The 9363-nt window shown below is 32.8% G+C and overlaps 1 pseudogene; it reads right to left on the bottom strand.

Moving 5' to 3' along the window:
- Nucleotides 1–694: 694 nt before the first annotated feature.
- On the bottom strand, nucleotides 695–792 carry LOC111761904 (U6 spliceosomal RNA; annotated as a pseudogene).
- Nucleotides 793–9363: the final 8571 nt, after the last annotated feature.

A 9363-nucleotide genomic window follows, 5' to 3' on the forward strand; every position in this document is an offset into this window, starting at 1 on the left:
TGAGATATATTGAATTTATTAAGGAGATTTTTTAATATCTGTGATTAATGTCATTTGGAGGCTTTATTTCATTCCTTTGGGCCATATCTTCCTGTTTCTTGGTATGGATTGTAATTTTTGTTGTGTCTAGGTATGTGGCTTATTAAATGTACTTATTCTGGGTGCAATTGCTTTCTTTAGTGTTGGGCATTCTTGCCCTTTCTCCCTTGCTGTGTTGTGTAGTAGGAGATGAGGATGTAATGAGTAATATAAATTGTGGAGGCTTTTGCTGTCTGCATTACCCCAGGAACCAAAGAAGCTTCTCCTACTTTTTCTCCTCTGTCACGGTAGAGACAGAGCTGCAGCCATGTGTAGTAATCTAAGCTTTGCATGTCAAGACTAAGTTGCCTGGAGAGAATGATGAAGCTTCACACACCTTTCTTCCTTGCCTGGGACAGTGATGGAACTGGAAATGTTGGTAGGAAACCAAGCCATGTGGGTCAAAACTGACCTCAGTTGCCCCAGTAGACTGATGTAGCACTGGTCCCTTCCTCCCCTGCTAGGCATGTGTATGGACCCTCCAGAGTGCCCAACAAGCTAATCTTTGTGGGCTAAAAGTGCCTGTATTTGCCTTGAGAGTCTGAGAGAATACTGTTCCTTCTGCCCTTTAAGAGGTGGGCATAGAACCACATGCACCCAAAAGTCCAGTTTATGAAAAAATATGGTACACTTCATTTGCATGTCATCCATGTGCATGGGCCATGATGATCTTCTCTGTTCATTCCAATTTTAGTATATGTGCTGGCAAAGCAAACGCTCACCAAAGTATTTTGAAATATGTTTGCAAACCAATAAGTTCTACCTAAGGAAATGACTTTCCCAGTAGGGATCTCTGCCTATTAAATTTATGGTAGTTATTTGAATGATTCTGAGCATGTTCTCTATACAGTTGTAAGTTGTCACTTTATTTAATTATTGCACTTGTCAACCCTCAATAAAACATATAAACTGTTGATTAAATTATGCAAAGATTGCCATGTCCTTCTGGGGAATTTTTTTTGTGTGAAAATGTCTTCATTTATTTTTGATTTTGAAGGATATTTTCACTGGACAAAGATTCTGGGTTGGTAGTTATTTTCTTTTAACACAAGAATTATTTGTTGCTTAATTTCTCTTACTCTCTTTTCTTTAATCCCTTCCTTTTATCTCTATATACTTATATTTTGAACTATCTTTCCATTCACTAATTCCCTCTTAGACTCTCTAACCCCCTATTACACTCATTCACTGAATTATTAATTTTAATCATTTTACTTTTTCACTTTTAGGACAATTATTTGCTATATTTTTATAGTTTCTATAAGTTCTCTATCTTGTATTTCATTTTCTTGATCATATAATTTATAACCACTGTAAAATTTATTCTTAACTCTATTATCTTGATCTCCCTTTGATCTCTTCCTGCTATTCAACATTTTGCTCAATTTTAATGAAAATGTTCTGTTTTAATAGGCATGATGATTTAAGTTGAGTGATGGATTTTTTAAATGAAAAATCGTATAAATACCTCAAAGTTCTGGCTTATGTTTTTCCATTGAGGATTTAATTTTTGCTTCAGGCTGTCAACTTGGCTTGAGGCAAAAACAATCACAGATCAACTTAATCAAAATGATTTGTAATGGCTTTGATTCCTGTGAGGAATGGTTTATTTCTGATGTGTCCTTGCCTTTAACTTGTTAGGGTTTCAACCAAAAACTGACAGTTTTATTCTTTCTACCATGTCTAGATGCAACTAGTTCCTGACTCTAAAAAAATCTCAGTTTAATTTATAAGCACTTTAGCCACCATCTCCCATTCAGTAATCACTTTTAAAGGTAAATTGATAACAAACAAGACTCGCAATTCTGGTTTTCCCTACTTTTCAGGATCTTAATCACACATGTCCTTCCTTGTTTTGGTAGCCATCTGATGACTTCAAGCACTTGTCAGCATCACTGCCATCAGTATTCAACTCAGAGTTGTAAAGCTGGAAAGAGTTCACTCCCATTCTCATAAAACACTGCAGAAGCTGGAAAAACTGCATATTTCAATACAGGAAGAAATCTGTACTTTTGTTTATTTGTGGCAGATGCCACCAGATACTAAATAAGCCATAAAGTTTAATATTCTTATGAGAAATCTTTAGAAATTACTAAAAATTAAGTGCATACTACTATAAAATTGTGAAGCTCCTGGTGTATGCAGGACATAGGGAGGTTTTCTTGCTTACAAGCATTTCCTCATGAAACTCCACCTGACTCTCAAAGGGAGTATCAATGGAGGAGAAGACTCCATAAAAAGCCCCCAACCCCTTACCCCATGTGGGTGCTTTTATAATGAAGAGGGAATACAAGCACTGCTGAAATCCATGAAGACTCATTTTCTCTTTCTCATTCTACCACCAACTTGAGGAAAATCTAACTGTGGAACAGAGTTTGGAGAGCTGAAAGAGACAGACATTTTCTGGAAAGCTGCACTAAGGGAGAGACTAAAATCCATTTAGGGAGACACAAAGTAGTACTACAGGAATTTGAAGTCTCTGGTAGCTTTAGCAGCAACAAACTCAAACTCTGGGTAACTATAGGAACAACAAATGTTATGTACAATATGACTCACAGATTAACACAACTCTTCACACTAAGAGCCTAGCAGAAGAAAACAATACTTTTCTCCTAACCAAAAAATAAAAATAAAAAAATGCTAGCCTGTCCTATACAACATATCCAACTTTATAAAAGCAATTAGCAATCCTAACAATGGCAAGAAAAGATAGTCTGAAGAAACAAATCAATCAACAGAATTAGACTTAAATTTTATATAGTTATTGAATGTTCCAAACAAGGGATTTAAAATATCTATGATTAATATGTTAAAAATCTCCAATGGAAGATACAAGAACAGATATATTATTTAAGTAGAGAGATGAAAACCAAAATAAAGAACCAACTAGAAATGCTAATTTTTTTCAAAAAAAAAAAAAACAAATGAAGAAAGATTTCAATGGAGTCATCAGTAGACTTAACAAACCAGAGGAAAAATATGTTGAACTTGAAGATATTTCAATAGAAATTGCCCAAACTGAAAGTCAAACAGAGAAAAAGGAAAAGCGGAGGAGGAGGATAAAGAAGAGGAGGAGGTGAAGGAGTAGAAGGGGAAGAAAGGAGAGGAGTTGGGAAGGAGGAGGAGTAGGAGGAGGAGGAAGTGTAATTAGGTTCCGATCATGCAAATTTTCAGTTATGAATGAAACTAAATATAGAGAATTATTTAGTTCTACTATTAGCTTTGATTGTATTGGACTAGAATCTAAAGTACAAAATGAATGTACATGAATACATACCAATGTAAAAAATAATTGAATAAGAATAAATGTGGATAAAGAGCCACACATTTTTTTGCAAAAGAATTCTAAATAATATACGGAAATGCTATGCCCGTTAAGTGGTGGAGCTTAACATTCCTCCCCCACTTTAGCTGTGGGCTGAACTTTAAGACTCAATTCCAAAGAATAAATTATGGAAAGGGGCAAATAATGACTTTACAGTGAAGAAATCTGATAACTCTACTTCACCAAATTGTCTATATTGTTATTGCCAGTGATAAGTCACATTGGTGGCCTAATCCCTGATGTGATGTGATGTGATGAGAGGGGTACTTCACCTCTGTAGTTTTTTTCCCCCAAGCCTATAACTCAAGTCTAGTCAAGCAATATTAGACAAACTCAAACTGAGTTACAGTCTATAAAATACAAGGCAAGAACTCTTCAGGAATGCCAAAATCATTGGATACAAGGAAAAACCAAGAAACTTTTAAAGACCAGAAGATACGTGGGTGATATGACAACTAAAATGATGTGGTATCTTGAATTGGATCCTGGAACAAAAACAAACTAAAATACTTATGTGGAAAAATGGGTAAAATCCAAATAAAGCTTAACAGTATCATCATAACCATAATGTTGGGTTCCTAGTTTTGACAAGGATACTATAGTAATTTAAGAATAACTGGTGAAACTGAGAAAAATGTACATGGGAACTATCTGTTCTATATTTTCATATCTTTTCATATCTTTAGATTTTATAATTTTTTCTCCCAGCAAAATTGATTAATAACAAACTGAATGACTGTTGTTGGTTCAAAACCTTTCTTGGAGGATGTTTAATGCCTGCCTGAATAGTTTGAACTTTAAATTTGAGAATATGTACTGTGGGTAATATAACATGATCTAAGGCAGTTTTTGAAGCATTATGCACTTGCTGAAGCTGTGAATGAGAAAACTATGTGAAGCTAGGTATTAGGTTTTGATATTATGTTTTTGATGTTTCTAACTATAAGGGGCTAGAAAATGGTGAATGGAAAAAGTAGACTGATGTGAGAAACTGAGAAGGAATGTCTACTGGAACTCAGTGACATATTGCATTCTTTATGTTGGGCTTTCTGATAATTAATAAAATGTCAACTAATTTATCCTGATGGAATAGATGGCAATACTATACTGAACCAATTTTCAACTTAATATATATGATTTGCATGCTGCCTGAAGCAACTTTGGCATGAATCAAAGCATCATATTCTTTAACTAATAACAGAAGAATATTACTAGAACCAGTCACTAAAATCAAATGATACTCCATGTAAAATAGAGGTTAAGTACATCGGCATTTTTTGACATTTATGTGTTGTTGGTGTGATGTTGTTTAGGGGACTTAGTAATGAATAATCATTCTTTCTCTTTTATATAATATCAAAATGGCTGATTTCCAGTAATAGTTGTAGAATTTAATATATTATTATAAACCAAAAACCACTAATTAAAGGCCATTCGTAATCTGCAAAGGTGATGAGTAAAACATATATTGTGAAGACTGCACTCATAGGTATTTCAGGAATGAATTCTTAAATAATTCAAAATTAGAAAAAAATCCTGTTAATTACTGTTTTGGTTTTTTTTAATGCTTCCAAGATAGTGATGAATTGAACTTCCAAAGACAAGGAGTGCAGTTAGAATGTCAGACACATAGGGAAAAATAAATTTGAATATCTTCAAGTTTATTTTTGTTTATTTCACTGCATTCCCCTCAATAAGGATTGATAAAGACAAGTACAAGAAATCATGGTACCTCTAACTCAACATGGAACTCAATTATTGTCATTTTATATTCTGTTATAATATTCTGCTTATTTTTTTTCATTATTAAAGGAATATATTCAGATCAATAGTATATTATTACACATATTTCCCCAAGTCTAATTTATTATTACCAATATTTAATTTAATATTGTGTATATTATAAATATTTACTTAATTGTATTTAATATTGTAAAATATGCTGTCTTTGAAGGCAACAGTAATTTCCCTATATTCCAGTAATTTTATAACAATAGTTTCTTTCCTTACAAAGCTATGTTACTTGTATAGTAGTTATATATGATATATCTATTATGATAATGCACCAGGCCAAAATGAACTACATCTTCAATGGTAAAGTGTCTTTTAATGTTTTCCAATTTCTATTTTTCTCAAGATATTACTGTTTCTAAAAAGGTATTCTGAAAAAAAAATCCCTGTGCCTACTGAGAAACAGTAAAAAACACTCTATTCTCAGAAAACTGAAGAGTATGAAGAGCAAGTTTTGGGTTCTAAAATTATTCTTAGCCTTATAGAATAAATGAAGACATTTTCTCCAATAGTTATTAATTCTTAGGCAATCAAAGAAACCGAAGACACTGCCATAAGAAAGCATTATGGCAAAGATACTTTCTTTAGTTTTTTTTAAAGACATAATGCTCACGTAGTGACATTTCCAAAATGCCTTTTATAAAGTGAATTAATTAAATGCTTTTTAAGTTATAATTCTGAGAAATGACAATAGTCTTTACCTATATAGGCTTTTAGCAGTTATATGTTTATAAGCAAAGTTCCATTTAGGGTAAATAAAATGTCTATATTTATGGGTCTTCAAGCATAAATGTTTAAATAGTGTTAAATATATGACATATGATGGTCTATACATTTGTGTGTGTGTACATGTATGCACACAAATTCAATCTAAATAATGTTTAAAAGTAATGGAAAATGCAAACAAATGAGACTTTATATGATTCTATATGTTAGAGATTTGTAACAAAAAAATTGCATTCGGAAGTAAGAATTAATCTGCTCTTTTAGCTTATGTAATTCCCCATATTGAAATAAATCCCCCAAATAATAATCTAAACTAAAAATATGATTATTAAAATTAATTTTACCAAAGTGAAATTAGTTCATATATGAAGAATGATTTTCTATTTAAAATTGCACAGAAATTCGATACCACAACAAAAAATCTACATAAATTTATCTTCACCACTTATGTCCACACACTTGTGGACAATTCTTTCATATTGCTTGAGTTAGAGTTAATACTGGAACTAATTGCTTGTACATATTTAGTCTTTTTTTTTTTTTTTACTATTTTTATTTTTAAAGAAGCTTTAGATTACATAAATGTTACATCAAAAATTAAAGAAATTATTAATGTGGGGAAGGGTGGGAGGTGTGGCAGAGTGGGGCATATAGGAATCCCTTATATTTTTGTGTGTAACATTTTGTGCAATTTGGAGTATCATTTAAAAATTAAAAAATATATTTTAAAATCTTAAGAAATTTCCCTATCTGTAAAAATAAATAAATAAGGGATTTCCAGATACACTATCTCCTCTCCCTCCAATACTTTTCTATATTAACAACGTCTTTCATTAGTGTGGTATATTTGTTATATTTGATGAACTCTTATTGAAGCATTGCTACTAACCATGGACTATAATTTACATTATAATTTGTACATTGCCCCACACAGTTTTATATATTTTGACAAAATCTTTAAAGGCCTGTATGCATCCTTGCAAGGTCATTCAGAAAAAATCCAATATTATACCTATTCTTCCCTCTCTCTCCCCTCAGAACCTCTGGTAGCCACTGCCTTTATATCAAGGATGCAATTTCTTCCATTGCTAGAATAATAATAAGTCTACTATAGACCATAGTTGCATTCCCCCCTTATATTTGCTCATTCCACAATCTTGAGGATTTGGGGATGGTGAATGCCCACTCTGTTTCTGTCTGAGAGGGGGCTAAGATCCTATGGGGCAGGTGGGTGGAACTGTCTTGCTTGCAGTTGATTTTCTCTGTATTTTGGGCTGGGCATTGTTCATCACCATTCTGTTAGTTGTGTTGGATGAGTCTAGTGAGTAGGTGTTTCAAGTTTTCTGAGATTCAAGACTCAACTGGGATAGGAACAGACAGAAAATTTAAGTCTCTGGTACATATATTTAATGAGTATAGTCCTTATTATAGGTTCAAAAAAAAGGGAAGAAGAGCCATGTGAAGGGAAATTATAAATGAGTCTAACTCTGTTACATTGGGGAGCATAAGTTCCTAATTAAGGACCCCTGACAGAGTGTTGAATTCTTGGGATCATCTGCACTTCCTTTAGTGTCTGGATGACTCTAGAGCCCTCATGAGCCCCATCGTTTGAAGCACTGCTTACTTTGGCTATAAATGAGATCTTGCGTAAGCAAGGGTAACCTCTGGAATGACCTCCCAACTCACTTTGAAATCTCTTAGCTGTAAAAACTCATTTGTATTTAATACTTGCCCCTTTTGGTCAAGATCTTTTTTCCAGATGCATTGCCAGTTGGTGATTGGTAATAATCCCTCAGTGCCAGGGAGGCTCATCCCCGGGAATCATGTACTCCATCGGGAGGCCATGGGGAAGGGGAAGGTAGTGCGTTTATATGGTTTATATGCTGCTTGGCCTACAGAAAAACCACATTTGAGCAACAAGGCAGCTTTTACGATGTAACTCTTAAGTAACATATAACACTAGGCTAAGTTTCAATTTTACAGGTAAATGTTCATAAGTACAATGATCAATATTAAGGGCATGGCGATTTGTATGAATGTGAAAATTTTAGCCAGATAAATATCAAACCTAACACACATTATAGTGATAAATAATCAAAGAGCTTTAAAATTACTTTCCACATAAAGTGGAAAGAAAAAAATCATTTGAGTAATCAATAATATGTGATACATATTTCACAAACATAAAGGATTTTGCAAATGGACTGTTTTCTGTATAGGTAATTTTTTTCATTTATCACAATAAATTTTTTTCCCCAGATATCCTGCAAATAAGTCTTTGGTAAAGGGATAAGTAAAGTAAGTTTCTGCTATTTTAAGTGGAAAGAAGAAAGAGAAAGAAAGGAAAGAAAGGAAAAAAAGAAAGAAAGAAAGAAAGAAAAAAGAGAGTGTTTTAGAAAATAAGTGCTAATAGTACTTGAAAACATTAATAAACTGAATGCTTATATAATGTATATATATGTAGACACTATATTCATTATGCTTTGTTGATAAGGGCACAGCATTTGGAATCTATATTTGCATATATATTCATGCAAAATACTTGCTCTACTCTACTTGACCTTGGGAGTGTTGCTTAAAAATGTGACTATTCCACAGTTTTCTCAAATATTCCTAAATTCTAAAATGTAGATAATGATTAATAACAGATAAGTTCATTGAAAGAATTGAATGTGAAATATCTGTATGTGCTTAGAGAAACATCCATACTAAGCCTCAGTTTTCTGATATGTAAAACTAGGTTAAAAACAGAACTTACTTCCTGTGGTGGTTACTATAATCAAGGACAATAATACATTTAAAATGTTTGAGTATTCAATTAATATCTGTTAATATTATTACCACATTTGAAGGTCTAGAACCATGCTAAGAACAATAAGTGTAATCACCTTTGCATATCTGATAAGATGCATTTTCTCAGAGTTTTAAAGTGTGGAAATTAAGAATCATTCACATGTGGTAATTCCATGTGTTTGGGGGATATATTTTTCAAATATCTGGATTTGCAATTGTTTGAATCAATGTGGTAAGTTAGATGTATCAACTGTATATATTGAATATCTTGTATTTATTAAAATAATAAAGATTAAAATAAAGACACAGAGAAGGAAAACAAGCAAGCAAGTATACAAGCATGAAGTCAAGCAAGCTAAAAGAAGAAAGGGAGGAAGGAAGGGACTAAAGAAGAAAAGGAATGGAAAATTAGGGAAGGAAGAAAGAGAGCAGAGAGAAAAAAGAGGGAAAGAAAGGAAAGGGAGAAAGAAGACAGAGAAAGAGAGAGACAAAAGAAAAGAAAAAAAGAAAAAAGAGAAAGAACAAGAATGAGACACAGTGACACAGAAAGAGACAGGGAGAAAGAGAAAGAAGAAAGAGGGAAAGAACAAAAGAAAGAAGAAAGAAAGAAAGAAAGAAAGAAAGAAAGAAAGAAAGAAAGAAAGAAAGAA

The sequence above is a fragment of the Dasypus novemcinctus genome, chromosome 3 (genome assembly GCF_030445035.2).
Source record: "Dasypus novemcinctus isolate mDasNov1 chromosome 3, mDasNov1.1.hap2, whole genome shotgun sequence".
NCBI lineage: Eukaryota > Metazoa > Chordata > Mammalia > Cingulata > Dasypodidae > Dasypus > Dasypus novemcinctus.